At 49.4% G+C, this 16,859-nt stretch overlaps 1 long non-coding RNA gene and 1 other non-coding gene across 2 annotated transcripts; both read left to right on the top strand.

The window, feature by feature from the left end:
* The first annotated feature begins 1,732 nt into the window (after positions 1-1,732).
* Positions 1,733-1,839, top strand: LOC114232706 (U6 spliceosomal RNA). The gene has a single exon (XR_003618798.2). It is a non-coding gene; the product is annotated as a U6 spliceosomal RNA (small nuclear RNA).
* Positions 1,840-14,967: 13,128 nt separating this feature from the next.
* Positions 14,968-16,459, top strand: LOC129149695 (uncharacterized). Its single transcript, XR_008556545.1, has 4 exons — positions 14,968-15,254; positions 15,379-15,460; positions 15,826-16,033; positions 16,410-16,459. It is a non-coding gene; the product is annotated as an uncharacterized LOC129149695 (long non-coding RNA).
* The last annotated feature ends 400 nt before the right edge of the window (positions 16,460-16,859 follow it).

The raw sequence follows: 16,859 nt of genomic DNA, 5'->3' as shown, positions 1-16,859 counted from the left end.
AACTGGCAGCCCCGGGCTCGGCTGGGACAGACGCCCCCACCCCCACCCCCACCCCCACCCCCGGGCAGAGGAGGCCGGGGCAGCGCGGGCTGGTTCCGTCCTCTGGCCCACTGCGGAGCTCGCAGCCCTCCCCCCTGCTTATTCAGCTTCCTGACTTCCCCTTCCCGCTCCTCAAGCCCCAGGAATGATCCAGACGGTCTTCTCCGGGGATCTGCCAAACAAGCCCCCTCCCCCCGGCCCCCCTCCCATTTCCACATCCTAATCCCAGAACCTGCGAATGTGTTCCTTTCCAGGGCAAAAGGGATTTTGCAGATGTGAGTACATTAGCGATCTTGTAATGGGAGATTATCCTGGATTATCCGAGTGAGCCCAATGTAATCACAAAGTCCTTGTAAGAGGGGGCTGCAGGGTTACGGGCACAGAAAGGGGTGTGACAGGAGAAGCAGAGGACGGGAGAGAGACTAGGACATGCTCGGTGGAGGTGGAGTTAGGGACCACCAGCCCAGAAAGCAGGCAGCCTCAGAAGCAGAAATGGTGAGCAAGTGGATTCTCCTTAGAACTCCAGGGGGGGACGCAGCCCTGCCAGCCTAGGACTCTGACCTCCAGAGAATAAATTACATCAACATCGAACAGGTTAATAGTCCTTGCGGGTGAATTCGAGGTTACAGATTTTAGAATAGGGAGGACACCCTGGATTTCTGGGTGGGCCCAGGCTAAGCACAGGGGTCTTGGAGAGTCCAGAACTTTCCCTGGCGGTGGCAGAAGGCAGAGAGGTGGCGAGGGTGAGGGGACTCGGGGATTGCAGTGTTCAATCCGAGTCAAGGAAAGAATTTCCGAATAGGGAAGGGGGGATGTGAGAGAGAATTGCACTCAAGGATAACTCCAGAGTTTTTGGGTTCAACCAGCTGGGAAGACAGAACTGCCGGTTTACTGCGATGGGGGAAGCTCAGCAGCTCAGTGTCAGACAAATAAATGTTGAGCTGTATGGACAGGGGCTTTGCAAACAATGTGATAAACAGGAGTCATTTGTCCTCTTCTAGAAGTTTCACTTCCTCCTGCCTGCCTGGAAAGCTGCCCTTTCACCCACCAGAGGGAGGCTGAGGAAGCAGCCAGTGACTCAGCAAAACCCGCCTGTCTCCGTGAGTCCCCCCTCCCAACCATGACACAGCAGAAATGCAGCTGCACGTGGCGAGTGAGGAAATCTCGACTCAGCACTCCTGGCACCGCCTGCCGCCTGGAAAAAGAGAAGCGGTTTGGGCTGCAGGGAGGGACCAGATTGTGGCTCTGGAGCTCCTCAGAGTGAGGAGCAGAGGCGAGGCCCCAGCTTAGGGGGAGTCTCTTGTTTCCGCTGGGCGGTGTCCCGGGAAAATGGAGAGACCCCCCTCCTGAGCACCCCTGATAAATGAGGTCACACAGGGTTTCCTGAGCCCACGCAGACCCCAGAGGACATGCCTGGGACCCCGGGGCAGCCTAAACGGAGCACCGCCTTCCTCACACGGCAGACAAGCCCACGTCGGAAAACATGCCCACACTGGACTGGGGAGCTGCCTGGCGTGTCAGCAGGGGTGAAACCCCTCACAGATGGGGGAAATGTTTGCTGCACATATAAGAGCCAGAAGGGGAGCACTCCTCATGAAAGAGCTCGGGAAAGAAGTTAGACAGTCGCCAGGAAAGGTTAACATGTAATACCGGTGTTAACGTAAGAAACATTCAAAACTAAAGAATTTTCTGAGTGCTCACTTCGGCAGCACATATACTAAACTTGGAACGATACAGCGACAATTAGCATGGCCCCTGCGCAAGGATGACACACAAATTCGTGAAGCGGGCCATCTTTAAAAAACAAATTTTTTTTTTTTTTAGTTTATTTGAGCCAAACATGACCATTGCCAGGAAGCAGAATCTCAACGGATTGCCCCAGAGAATGGCAATCAAAGGAGGAGACATAAGTGGGTTATGTGAAATCTATTGGTGATCGATGAGCAAAGAGTGTGGCGGGGACCTCGGGATTGGATAGAAGGTAAAGTGATAGACATACTTCTTTTACTTAGATGGGTGCAGTATGGTTAACCATCAACAACTATAGCTCAGTAACAATGAAGGGGTTTTGGTCTGGCCGAGAGCCTGTGCTTTGAGGGGTCCGGAAAAAGGGAAATTACTTTGTTTTTGCAAAGGCGTGTTCATTAGACACATCACCTTAGAAAGGCTTAGTGTTTGTTAGGGAAAAACGCTGCCTTAGGACATGCCTGCCCACCCTAAAGGGCTTCAGTTAGGGGAAAAGTGTTCATTTCAGACCACCCTTTGTGGTTACTCAGGTCTCCAAGTTTGCAAGGTGGCCAGGCACCCCTTCTCTGCGCTAGTCAGGGTAGCAGGTGGCCCCTTTTCGTCCACTCTGGGTGCTGATCATGAGCCTCCTGGGAGGGCTGGGAGCCACAAAGGTCAGGAGAAGACCAGCTGGCGATGGAACACCTTTCCATCCATTCTTGGTCTCCCTTACTCCCCCTCTTGTCCCCAATTTTGCAGATAAGGCAACTGAGGTGACTGCAGCCTTCTGTCGCTCTGAAACCAGACAACCCCTGGGTCCCGGCTGCCTGTCGCTACGTGAGCCAATGAAGCAGAGACAGGGCTGAGTCATATATGTGAGTGCTCATTCCAGTGATGCCGGCAGTATGGGAGAGCAGCAGGTCATCCACGAACATCTGGTCTGTACCCCCATAAACCAGCTGCTTATTGGGGAGGACAAACATTACATGGGGAGGTAGGCAATGTGGGCTGGGGGTTGGACTTCATTGTTTGGACAAGAAGGTTGTTTTTCTTTCCATGGTAACAGGTAGTTCTCGAATGAGAATGGGCAGCATTCCAAGATTGACTGCCAGGTCCCGGGGTGCACAGCTCCTGGCCAGGTTAGACTGTGCTTTCTGTAATCAGAACCAAACAATCAAGGTTAACAGAGCATGGTTAATATTTGTTATAGCTATAGCTAGTCCCCAATATTCGGTTTCTGCTCCTAACAGCTCCCCATTGCCCTTGGGAGAAAGTACGAGCTCTCTAGCCTGGCACACCTTGCCCTCTGTCCTGGTCCTCCTGCCCAGAATGCCCTCTCACCCATTTGCCAAGCTCGTCATCTTCCAATACTCAGCCCAGAAAGGGATCCTGACTGCAAAGAAAGAGCTAAATCTATAAAATTTATTCTATAGAATAAATCATAAAGGAAAATCTTGGTGATCTTAGATTTGGCAGATTTGTCAAATATAGCACAACATGTCAGGGGAAAAATTCAACCAATGGAACTTTATTAAAAAAAAAACAAAACACCAGAAACTTTTGTTCTTCAAAAGACAATGTTATGAAAAGATGTTCAACTTCATAGGTCATCAGGAAAATGCAAATTAAAGCCACAATGAGATACCACTACTTTTTTTTTTTTTTTTTTTTTTTTTTACTACACACCTATTTAAATGGCTAAAATTAAAAAGACTGTTGCCCGGGCTGGGTAGCTTAGTTGGTTATGTTAGGGGCAGAAATAGAATATTGGGGACTAGTTATAGTTATAAGAAGTATTAATCCTGCTCTGTTAACCTTGATTGTTTGGTTCTGATTAAAGAAAGCACATTCTAACCTGGCTGGGAGCTGTATGCCCCTGGGGCCCAGGAGTTAGATGTTTCTAACTCTCTATCCCTCTCCCTTCCTCTCTGTTAAAAATCAATAAAATATATTTTAAAAAAATAAGACTGTCTACTCCTATTGTTGAGATGGAACAACTGGAATCTCACAGCTGGTGAGAACATAAAATGATGCTGTAGGAAGTCAAAATACGCCACCCCAATAAATGTGCTGCAGACAATTGAGAAACAGCAAATGCCAAAGTGGCTCTCTGCCTTTGCCCTCCTTTGCCTAGAAGCAGGCTTAGATTCTTAATCACCTGAGATAACTCTAGATTCTTATCAGCCCAGAGATGGCACCCAGAGGAATCCAAATAACAAACCTTCCCAAATTAACCCTTATCTCCCGTCCTTTCCCCCCCCCCCCACATATTTCCCCTGCCACAGCCTGCTGTCTTTTCTTTGTCTGGTCACTTTCCCTACAAATGTATTGTTCTTTGTTAAGGGGCTATACAAGCCCAGTTTTAACCATGCCTTTTAGTTACTCATCCCTGAATTTCTCGAGTTCCTGCTACCAGTGTTCATAGACTATTTGTTTCTCTTGTTAATTTGTCTTGTCAGTTTGATTTCTAGGGCCTCACTGGAGAACTAGGAGAGTAGAGGAAAATGTGTTTTGTTTTGTTTTTTTCTCCCCTACAGTACAACCACTTAGGAAAACCGGTAATTTCTTTTTTTTTTTTTCCCCCCTCTTTCTTTTTCTTTTCTGTTTGGTAATTTCTTACGAGGCAAACATACACCTGCCATACAACCCAGCCATTCCACTCATAGTTGTTTATTTATCTACTAGTGGCCTGGTGCACAGATTCATGCACATTGAAAGGAAATTAATTAGAAGAAATATTTTAATATCGCTACTTGCCCTTTCTCTATAATAGAAGGGTCAACCAAATTCATGATCAACAATGACAGATCAGCCCTAGCCGGTTTGGCTCAGTGGATAGAGCGTCGGCCTGCAGACTGAAGGATCCCAGGTTTGATTCCGGTCAAGGGCATGTATCTTGGTTGCGGGCACATGCCCAGTAGGGGGTGTGCAGGAGGCATCTGATCCATGTTTCTCTCTCATCTGATGTTTCTAACTCTCTATCCCTCTCCCTTCCTCTCTGTAAAAAATCAATAAAATGTATTTAAAAAACAAACAAACAAAAAAACAATGACAGATCGAAGCACATGCATGTGATTGGCGCCAGTGAGAGCTTTATATGTATCGCTCATGCAAGAGTCAACGTTTATTTTTAAATTGCCAGTGCGCATCTTATATACCGGCTGGCCGGCTGGCCAATTGGACAGTCAGACAGCCGCTCACTTAGCCTTTTATATATATATAGACTAGAGGCCTGGTGCACAAAATTTGTGCATGGATAGGGTCCCTAGGCCTGGCCAGTGATCAGGGCTGATCTGTGGGGTGACTGGCGGGGTGGTCGGGGGGCCCCTGCTGGGGCCCACCTTGGCTGGCCTGGGGGCAGCTCCTGCGTTGAACATCTGCCCCCTGGTTGTCAGTGCGCGTCATAGCAACCAGTCATTCCGCTGGTTGTTCTGCTATTCATTCGATCTTGCATAGTAGTGTTTTATAGGATGAGGATGAAAACACGTGTCCACACAAAGGTTTGTACATGAATGGTCACACTGGCTTGGTTTGTAATAGTTCCAAACTGGAAACAACCCACATGTCTATCAGCAGGTAAACCGATTAGCATATTGAGGTATGACATACACTGGATACTCATCAATAAAAAGGAATAAACAGCACAGCCAGTGTGGCTCAGTGGTTGAGCGTCAACATGTGGACCAGGAAGTCATGGTTCGATTCCCTGGCGGGGAACATGTGGGTTGTAGGCTCGGTCCCCGGAGGAGGGCATGCAGGAGGCAGCCAATCAATTCTCTCTCATCATTGATGCTTCTCTCTCTCTCTCTCCCTTTCCTTTCCTCTCTGAAATCAATAAAAATATATTTTTTAAAAAAGCCAGACCCGCAAAAAAAGATGCTTACTGTCTATTTACATAAACATAAAATTGTATATAAAATGTATATAGAATTATATAAAACTCTAGAAAATCTAATCAGACCTGGAAGGGGGCACGAAGAGGGGTTTACAAAGGACCGTGAGGAAACTTTGGGGAGTGGTGAATAAGTTCCTTATCTTGATTGTGGAGATGGTATCACAGGTTGTACTTATTTTTAAAAATATATATATTTTATTGATTTTTTTTTACAGAGAGGAGGGGAGAGGGATAGAGAGTTAGAAACATCGATGAGAGAGAAACATTGATCAGCTGCCTCCCGCACACTCCCCACTGGGTATGTGCCAGCAACCAAGGTACATGCCCTTGACCGGAATCGAACCTGGGACCCTTGAGTCCGCAGGCCAACGCTCTATCAACTGAACCAAACTGGTCAGGGCAGGTTGTACTTATTAAAACTAATCAAATTATACACTTGAAATATGTAAAGTTTTGTATGTCAATTACATTTATTAAAAAGATAATTAAAAAACATTTTTTTTTTCATTAATTGACCCTAGAGAAAGGGAAACATCCATCTGCCGTTCCACTCCTCCTGCATTCATTGATTGACTCCCGCAACCTCGGTGTATCTGGACGTTGCTCCAACCAACCGAGCTACCGGGCCAGAGCAACTATGTCTCACTAAAGCTGTGGGACAGACTCAGCCTAGACTTCCCTGACGTTTTCCCTTCACATGATGGGGCCTCCCCTGAGCTCCCTGTGTCCCAGGGGCCCCACCCAGAAGGTGAGCTCTGTGAGGGCAGCAAGGACCTCGTGGAGTTTACCTTCCTTCCCCAGAGCCTGGCACAAGGCAGCCAGTCCCCACACTTTTCATGAGTGAGGCTTAGCTGAGTTAAATTCCCTGCCTGTGGTCACCCAGCTCACCTGGGACTCCAGATCAGGTGCATCTGTCTCTAAAACACAACTCAAGTTCAACAATCAGCTGTCCAGAGACTCTGAGCTTGAGGCCGTGGGGGGCAGGGTAGACAAAGCAACATCTTTCTCCAACAATGTCCAGCCTCCACTAGCACAGGCCAGTGATGGCCTGGCCAACATGGAGCCTGACTGTGGCCCCAGGACCTGGTCCAACTGACCAAGGCACTTCCAGGTAGTGCAGACTGTTTAAAGCAATGAGCTCTTAGCAAAAGAACTGCAGTCCAGTCTGGTATCCATGACTTATGTCCGTGCACTTTAACCCCCCTCAGCTTTTGTTTTCTCATTTGTCAAAATCAGCTCAAGGGGATGTGGTGAGAATTCAGTCGGTTTAATATCTGTAAGAAGCTCAGGACTGGGCCGGGGGTGGGAGGGGTTGGCACAGAGGAACCTCAGGTTTGGTCAGAGAGCCACATCCGGTTCCTCTCAGGATTCCGCCAGAGCCTTTTCCTATCTAGAAATTTCTGGATGGTTCTGAGTAAGGTGGGGTCACTAACATCTGCCAAACCTTACTCTCATTTGGGAGTTTTGAATCTCAGATACCTGATCTTTACTCTTCTTTTTCTCTCTAAAAGTAAACTACTTTGAAATGATTTCAAATGTCCAGGAAAGCTGCAAGAATAAAAAGTACAGAGGGTTCCTGTATATCAGGGGTCCTCAAACTTTTTAAACAGGGGGCCAGTTCACTGTCCCTCAGAGAGAAGGAGGGGAGTCGGAGAGTGCGGCGCACATTCCACACATGCGCACTGCGGGCCCGGGACGAGTTGGCTGCTAAGCAGGACAGGCAGCGGCGGCAAAAACACCCGGCGGGCCGGATAAATGTCCTCGGCAGGCCGTAGTTTGAGGACCCCTGCTGTATATTGTCTCCTAGATTCAGCAGTATTTTGTCATATTTGTTTTACCCCTCATTCTCTTTCTCCATCACATACATACACACCAGTACATTATATATATATTATACATATTTCTGGCTCATTTGATAGTAAGTTGCTGGCATCATGTCCCTTTCCCCCCAGATTCTTTAGCAGGATAGTTTTTTGTAACCGCAGTACAATCACAGACACCAGGATTTGACTTCCATGCACATTCCTTACTAAAGCCCATACATCCCATTCGCCTATTGCCCTGGGGTTCCAACCCAGGTCCTGCCTTGCATTTCTTTGTCCTGCTTCTTTGCTCCGGGCAGCCAGCGTTTCATGATCTTGTTTTGGGAAAGTTCCGGCGGGCTATTTGGCCTTTGTCCCTCTAATTAGGATCGAAATGTCCACCCCACCCTGCTCTACGACTTAATGAAGCCCCCTGACCTGTGGGAGGCCACTGAGAAACATTCGGTTTCCTAAATCGGGGACAGGGAGGACAACAGGCTGAGAACCTGTGGGAGGAGGGGGAAGGGGGGACTTGGCTTTGCCAGGACTCTGAGGTCAGCCAGTACGTGCCAGGCCCCAGGGAGTCGCTGCCTCTGTTCCACCGGACAGGACGCCAGGACTTTGGCCCAAGGGATTAAACCGTGGCAGCTGACAGCGTGACTCAGCGAAAACAGACCTCGGGACCGTGACTCAGCAAAAAGCCGCCGGTGTCCTTGACTCAGAAAGAAAGGCGCTGCCTCGCGCCGGCTGGGGAAAGGATTACTCAGCAGGATCGGGCGCCCCGAGCGGTCCCTGGATGGGAACTCCGCGCGCCTCTGTACCCCGACCCCCTGCCTCGTCACCTCTCCCCGTGCAGGGCTGTTGGGCGGCTTAGAGCCCTGCAGTGGCAGACACTCACTGGGGACCTTAACAAATTATATGTAAAAAACAATAATATAACACAAATACAGCTTAAGAAATAGGTCTCTCCCCAGCAGGGTGGCAACTGCGGAAGCGGCCTGGGAGGCTGTTGGCAGGATTGAGTGATGGGACGACGTCCTTCTGCCCAATTCAAGGCACACTTGGTGTCTCTCTGGGGCCCGATTCCCCATCTTAAAACTGAGGTAAGCTCCTTTCACTTGATGACATCCCGTGGGTCTATTACCATTCTTGACTTTTAAACAAACAAGATTGTTAAATAATCCTTTTTTAAAAAAAATTGATTTTAGAGAGGGAGAGATAGAAACATCAATGAGAGAGAATCATAGATCGGCTGCCTCCTGCACGCCCCCTACTGGGGATCAAGCCCGAAACCCAGGCATGTGCGCCCTTAACGGGAATCGAACCAGGGACCCTTACAGTCCACAGGCCAGGGCTGAATAATCCTTTTTTTTTTTTCCTGGTGCATCAGACAATGTCCAATCAACTGAGCCACACCGGCCAGGGCTAGAAATATTTTCTTCCTGTCTTTGGATTGTTCTTTTTTTTTTTTTCCCAAGAAAAACGATTTTAGCCTAACTGGTTTGGCTCAGTGGATAGAGCGTCGGCCTGCAGACTCAAGGGTCCCAGGTTCGATTCCGGTCAAGGGCATGTACCTTGGTTGTGGGCACATCCCCAGTAGGGGGTGTGCAGGAGGCAGCTGATCCATGTTTCTCTCTCATCGATGTTAACTCTCTATCCCTCTCCCTTCCTCTCTGTAAAAAAATCAATAAGATATATTTTTAAAAAAGAAAAATGATTTTAAATATAATAATGTTACATGCAGTAAACCTTAATATTTCAAGAAAAATGTTATTAAATATAATAACATTACATGCAATAAACATTAATATCTCAAGAAAATGATTTTAAATGATAATGTTACATGCAATAAACACCAATTATTTAAGAAAAATTATCTTACATATAATAATATTACATGCGATAAACATTAATATTTCAAGAATAAAAGGATTTTAAGTATAATAATATTACCCAAACTGTACTGACATAGTATATCACAAAAGTTGTAGGAAATACTAAAAATCTGCAAATAATAAGTAATCCATTTTTATTCACCAGTTAAGAAATACTGCCTGACCACCTAACATTTAAGTCTAATAATCCCATGCCTGAAGACAGCCATTCATATTCTAGTCACTAGAATCTAGTGTATATTTTTAGGATTAAAAAATGCTAAACTGTATCTATCATACTCACAAAGCAGTATATATACATTATGTTTATATGTAAAAAACAATTATACGAATACAGCTTAAGAAATAGGTTTTTCTTTAATCTTTTTCTATGCCAATAATGTGGCTGCTAATATTTTTTTTTTTAGAGAGAGTGGAAGGGAGGGGGAGAGACAGAAACACGGAAGTTCGAGAGACACGTCGATTGGTTGCCTCCTGCACGTAGCCGCCCCCCCCCCCCCCCCAAATTGGGGCATGGATCCTGCAACTGAGGTAAGTGCCCTTGATGGGAATCGAACCCGAGAACCTTCAGTTCACAGGCCGACGCTCTAACCACTGAGCAACTGGCTAGGGCTGGCTGCCATTATAATGTCTTGTTTTATACCTTTTCCTCCCTTTTGCCTAACATCACTGTTTTCTCAAATTAGTACAAGCCCCTTTCATGTAAGCACTACTTCAAAGGCTGCACAAAAATCCGTTCAGTGGGCCCAGCCCCTGCTGTTAAAGCGTTGCTTCCTATTTGTTTTTCCTATTGGAAGAGAAAGATAAGAAGGGGTATTTAAAACAAAAAATAATCTCAGTGGCTTTCACACACTAGGGGAGGGGCATAATTCAGTCAGAGAATTGTCTGTCTTATTTTTTAATATACTTCGATCTCTCTCTCCTACCAGGAGCCAGCCTTCCCCTCCCCGCCAAGGTCTGGATGGAAAGGTGAGGCAAAGGGAGGAAGAAGGGGAGGGGGAGGGCCCGGGAGGCCCAGGTCCGGGAAGCAGGTCAAAGGGGGAATGGGCATGTGATGAGAATAGGACACAGTGGTTTAATGATTATTCACCTTACTAACTATGGACAAGAGGTTTTCTTACAGACCCTGGGAACCTGGGGGCTGTGTCGCAAGAAGGAAAACAGGGCTATAAAAAGAAATGCACTTTAAAAGCAGACCGAGGACAGGACATGCTTTGACTGGGTTGCTGTGCCTGGACCCTGACCCTGTTCCAGGAGCCGGCCTCAGGAATGTGGACCATTCTGCGGCCCCAGGACCGAGCGGGGCTGAGTGTTCCCACATCATGGAAGATTAGCCACCTTGTTATCAGGCTTTGAGCACCTGAAGGCCAGACCTGGCGGGGCGGGGAGGGCAGTTTCCAAGGTGACCTGCTGCTCTCCCATGCAGCTGTGTGATTGTAACAAACGCTCGTATGTGATTCAACTCTGTCTCTGCTTAGTTTGGCTCGAGTAGTGACAGGCAGCCCCGGGCCTGTTTAGTGTCCGGCATCACAGGTAAGTAAGCTGGTTTCTCGGGGATGCAAAGGAGGCTTTGTGTCCAGGGCTCCACACAAGTGTTTTCATGAAATTTCTCTCAAAATCAGAAGGGGAAAAAGAAAGAACGCAATAATAATAAATATAGACTAGTGAAGCCAGCCTGGCTTCATCTATATTCATCTTTATGCTACTGCAGTCCTCAACTGTAATTTTATTTTATTTATTTTTAATATATTTTTATTTATGTCGGAGAGGAGAGAGAGGGAGGGAGAGATAGAAACATCAACGATGAGAATCACTGCCTCTTTCACGTCCCCCACTGGGGATGGAGCCCGAAACCCGGGCACGTGCCCTGACCAGGAATCAAACCATGACCTCCTGGTTCATAGGTCGATGCTCAACCACTGAGCCACACCAGCTGAGCAAATAAAAATATATTTGCTTTATCACTCATTCTCTCTGTCCAGTACACACACACACACACACACATTATATACACACACACATACACACACACACACACACACTTTTGGCTCATTATATATTTTTAAAAAGTGTTTTATGCTTTTTTTGATAATGGGTTTAACTAGAACTCCAAGAGCAGAATTCCTGGGTCAACTGTAGATATATGTTTAAGGTTTCTGGAGTGTTTTACTTGATTATAGGTAAAAGTAAATTATTAATTTTTATAACTTTAAATACGCCCTACATTTCTATAGAAAATGTAATTTTTATCATGGGGCTGGGGGTGGGGCAAGTTTGAGTGACTGCAGGAGGAAGGACACATCAGTGCTCTGATTGGCTGGGAGTGGAGGCCTGCGGGCTCCAGGGAGAGGCCCACTAGGCCGCATCCAGGGAGGAAGGAGCCTTGTCACAGGTTGGGTGGCAAGACTTTGACCTGAGCAGCTGGCTAGGCAGCTGGTGTGTGTGTCACGTGAGCTGGGAGTGATGGTGGGGGGAGCAGGCCTGTTCGGGGGAGAAGGTGGGTGGGGTTGAAGGTGGAGGGACAGCTCTCCCTCCTACCAGGAGCCCAGCTTTGGCTCCGTGGGAAGGAGAAACAGGTGGACTGAAAAGGCCTCTTTGAGCCCCTGTAGAGTTTGGGGTGAAGCTCAAGGTAGCCTTAGGTCTGTTATGGGCAGAAATGTGGTCCCCCAAAATCACATGTCAAGGCCCTAATCCCCAATACCTCAGAATGTGATTGTGTTTTTAAACATATTTTTATTGATTTCAGAGAGGAAGGAAGTGGGAGAGAGAGAGAAACATCAGTGATGACAGAAAATCATTAATTGGCTGCCTGCTGCACACCCCACATGGGGGATTGAACCGTGACCTCCTGGTTCACTGAGCCACACAGGCCGGGCAGAATGTGGCTGTGTTTGGAGATTGGGTGAGGAAGAGGCGAGGAAGTTAGGTGGGCCCTAACCCTAAGCCACTGTGTCCTTCCAGGCAGAGGCGTGCCCACAGAGCGCGGGCACAGGGAAGGCCTGGGGGACACAGGGAGCTGCCTGCAACCTCGGAGAGAGGCCCCGGAAGAGGCCAAACCCGCTGCCGCGTGGACTTTCAACCTGTGGGTCTGTGAGGGAAGAAGTTTCTACTGTTTCAGCCACCCAGTCTGTGGTGCCTGGTTATGGCACAGGGTCCTAGACTCTAAAACCGGAAGGGGCTCTGAATTAGCAGGCTCATCAACCACCCCTTCCCGTCCGCTTCTCTCCTTCTCCCTTTTCCCTTAGAAGAAATGTCAGGCCTACCACAAAGCTGAAATGAATAGCGCCATGAACCCCACGCCCCCCCCCACGCCCCCCCCACCCCCACCCCGTCCTCAGGCCCGCACTGCTGGTGACGCGCTGCGTCTGTTTCTCTCGCTCTTTCCTCGTTGCTTATTTTCCTTCTGGACCCACGGGGAAGTACATTGCAGGCATCAGGACACCTCACCCATCAGAGCGAGGACACAGTCACATTGTCATTATGATGCCAAAGAGAGGGAATGCTGATTCTGCAATGTCCCTGAGTATCAGCCCACATGCAACTTTCCCCCCGGGTTCTCCAAAGCGGTTCTTAGGGTCCCCTTCCCCCCAATTCAGTCCAGGTTGTCTTGTCAGTGTCCTTCATGACATAGACTCCATAGACTCAAAGAATTGTTGTTGTTTTTAAAATATATTTTATTGATTTTAGAGAAGAAGAGGGAGAGAGAAACATCAATGATGAGAGAGAATCATTGATTGGCTGCCTCCTACACGCCCCCTACTGGGGACGGAGCCCGCAACCCAGGCATGTGCTCTTGGCCGGAATAGAACCAGGGACCCTTCAGTCTGCAGGCTGATGCTCTATCCACGGAGCCAAACCAGCTAGGGCTCAAAGAATTGTTTTGAAGAGACAGGTTGGTTACATTGAAAGTGTCCCATGTTCTAGATTTGTCTCACCCAGCTGATGGGTGGCAGAGTTCAGAAGCATTTCAGTACCAGATTTTTAATTTGCTTTGATCAGGCCTGTGACTGATTGTGTAGGACAGGAAAAGTGCCTTTGTGTCGAACGGGAAGTGGTCACTAAGCAAGGGGAAACGGGATCTATTAATATACATGACACTGTTCTTCCTAATATTAAAAAAAAAATAATATTATATATATATATACACACACACACACACACACACACACACACACACACTTATTTATTCATTTCAGAGAGGAAATGAGAGGGAGGGAGAGTTTGCAACATCCTATATACACTGAGTGGCCAGATTATTATGATCTCTGAACACATAATAATCTGGCCACTCAGTGTATATCCTATATAATAAAAGGCTAATATGCAAATTGTCCCCTCGACCAGGAGTTCAACCAGCAGGCAGGTCAGCCAACCGTCCATGTCCCCTCCCCCTGGCCAGGCTGGCTGGACCCCACCCATGCATGAATTCATGCACTGGGCCTCTAATACACACACACACACACACACACACACACACACACACACACACACTGAGTGGCCAGATTATTATGCATTCAAAGATCATAATAATCTGGCCACTCAGTATAATAAAAGCCTAATATGCTAAGTGTCCAGTCATCCATTCAATCAATCAAAGCATAATATGCTAATGATATGCTAAGGCCACTCAACTGCTCACTATGATGTGCACTGACCACCAGGGGGCAGACACTCTGACCGGTAGGTTAGTTTGCTTCTGGGGTCCAGCTGATTGGGACTGAGCTAGACGGGCCGGATATGCCCTGGAGCCCTGCTGTGGTCTCTCCCTGGCTGGCCAACCTCCTGCGTCCCTCCCTGGCCTTGATCGTGCATCAGTGGGGTCCATTGGCCTGGCCTGCACCCTCTCACAATCCAGGACCCCTCGGGGGATGTCAGAGAGCCAGTTTCGGACTGATCCCACAGGAATTTGTGCACCAGGCCTCTAGTCAATGATGAGAGAGAATAATCAATCAGCTACCTGATCAGCCGCCTCTGTACACCCCCATACTGGGGATTTGAGCTTGCAACCCGGGCATGTGCCCTCACAGGTTCATAGGTCGATACTCGACCTGCTGGTTCATAGGTCAATACTTGACCACTGAGCCATGCCAGCTGGGCTGTTTTTCCTTCTAAGTCCTGGTGGTTGCCCTAACCGGTTTGGCTCAGTGGATAGAGCATCAGCCTGCGGACTCAAGGGTCCCAGGTTCGATTCCAGTCAAGGGCATGTACCTTGGTTGAAGGCACATCCCCAGCAGGGGGTGTGCAGAAGGCAGCTGATCGATGTTTCTTCTCTCATCAATGTTTCTAACACTATCTCTCTCCCTTCCTCTCTGTAAAAAATCAATAAAATATATTTTTAAAAAATAATAAATCCTGGTGGTTAAGCACATCCCTAGGACCTGGCTTTGAATCCAGTAGGAATAAGTCCTGTGACCTGGCCAAGTCTCTACATGTCTCTGGGCCTCAGTTTTCTTATCTGTAAAATGGGGATAATAATAGTACCTACTTCCGAGGCTTCTCTGAAATGAAATTATCCATGCCAAATATTTTGCATTGCACCTGGCTCATTCTAATTTCTCCGTAGAAAGGAATGATTATTGTGGGTGTGTTTTTGTTCTTGTGGTCACGGGTAAAGAGAAGTGCTGTGGCCCTGCCACCGGCTCCTTCCCCATGCCCTGAAGTGAGTGAGCAGAAGACTGGGACACGCATGTAGCTTGAGCTTGAGCCCCGCACAGGAGGACAGACGTGACCTGGAGCCTGGTGTCGCGGGATTCTCCGCCGGGCACAGGACTGGGGACACTGGGCTGCACAAGTCCAGGCGCCCTGCTCGCTGTGGACCCGGGGAATGGCGTCTGAGGAGGTGGCTGCTCCTCTGTGGCACCTAGAGCCCCTCCGCGGGGCCGTTCTCCTGTCTCCCTGGTAAGTGGGGTTGTTCAGTCTGTTCACGATGCAGCGAAGGCGGGCTCCGTGCCAGGGCATGAACGAGGACAGGTCCAAGGCGTGGGCTCTGAGCCGCTGTGGCCATTCCATTCCTCGTTGCCAGTGCCGTCGAGGAGGTGCATCCAGAGGGATGAGTGACCTGGTCAGGAGATCAGGAGTCACCGGTGGGAGCTGGGTCCTGAGAGGTGAGTAACCCAGGCCTGTGCCCTTGGCCGGAATCTGCCCTGGGGGCGGGGCAGTTCTAGAGGAGGCAGCAGGTACAAAGGCCCTGGGTCAGGTGTGAAGGACAGCCTGTGTGTCTCAGTGCCTCGCTCCCGGAGAGTCTGGCAAGGCCCTGCCTTCCCCCTGCACAGCCTTGGGGGCCGGGCCAGCAAGTTCATCTTGAACCTGAGAGCAAGCGAAGGGTTTCAGGGCTGTGTTGGGGTTTGGGGGTGCAGACCTGTGAGACATGGTCAGATTAGCCTTTAGAAATTCATTCCGGCCTCGTGTGAGGAAGACACTGCCCAGGGGGAGGGCAGAGTTGATGGTCAATCCCCTCCCTCCTGTCCAGTGAGGGTCAGAGTCCTCGGAGGTCAGAGGCCCCGGGGCTGCTTCCCCGCTTCCCCTGCTGCTCCGCCTCTTCCTGAGGGTCCTGCCGGCTGCGCTGACTCAGACGCGAAACCTCACCCCTTCCGGCTCCATTTCCGCAAACCTCCCCGGGAGGTCTCGGGGTGACATTCGGTCCACAGAAGACACTTTCCCGTGGCGTCTTACCATAGGTCTGTCCTTCCGAACCTTTCAGGGTGCATGCTCCCTCCCGCCTGTGTCTGGCCGCCTGCGGGGGGGGGGGGGGGGGGGGGGGGCGGCTCACTTGCCCCTGACTCCTCTCTGGTTCTTTTTTTTTTTTTTTAATATATTTTTTATTGATTTTAGAGAGGAAGGGAGAGGGAGAGAAAGACAGGACCATCAATGATGAGAGAGAACCATTGATCGGCTGCCTCCTGCACGCCCTCCACTGGGGATGGAGCCGGCAACCCAGGCACATGCCCTGACCGGGAATCCAGCGGAGACCTCCTGGTTCACAGGCCGCTGCTCAGCCCCTGAGCCACGCGGGCTGGCTCTCCCTGTGTCTCTGAGCTGTCCTCCCCCTTCCAGGTGGCACTGGAACCTCCGGCCATCTTCCTTCTTCCTCTTCCCGGCAGAGGCAAGTCTCTCCGCAAACCCCACCTCCTCCCACCACCGCCCTGGGCCACCCCGGCCTCCCATCTCTCCCCGCCTTTGGGCCCCTCATTCTCATCACTTGGAAGCCTGACCCAGTCCAGCCTCAAAGTTCAGTCTCACAGCTGATTTGACTCCCACCCCCTCCCCTCCCCTCCCCTTCCCTCCCCTCCCCTCCCCTTCCCCTTCAGGGATTTGCTGGAGGGACTTGGAGGGGGTGGGAGTGGCTGCCCCTTCACTGCCTCCCTCTGGCCTGGCTGGGGGGCGGGGGCGGGAGGGAGACAAAGACCTTCCCTGTCAGCTGGTGCCCTGTGCTCCTGGCTGGGTGATGGGCCCTGGTGTCCTCTGAGTGGCAGGTGTGTGTGGGCTCTGGACAGCGGTGATGGA

The sequence above is a fragment of the Eptesicus fuscus genome, chromosome 7 (genome assembly GCF_027574615.1).
Source record: "Eptesicus fuscus isolate TK198812 chromosome 7, DD_ASM_mEF_20220401, whole genome shotgun sequence".
Taxonomy (NCBI): Eukaryota; Metazoa; Chordata; class Mammalia; order Chiroptera; family Vespertilionidae; genus Eptesicus; species Eptesicus fuscus.
This window is presented reverse-complemented; position numbering and strand designations above follow the sequence as displayed.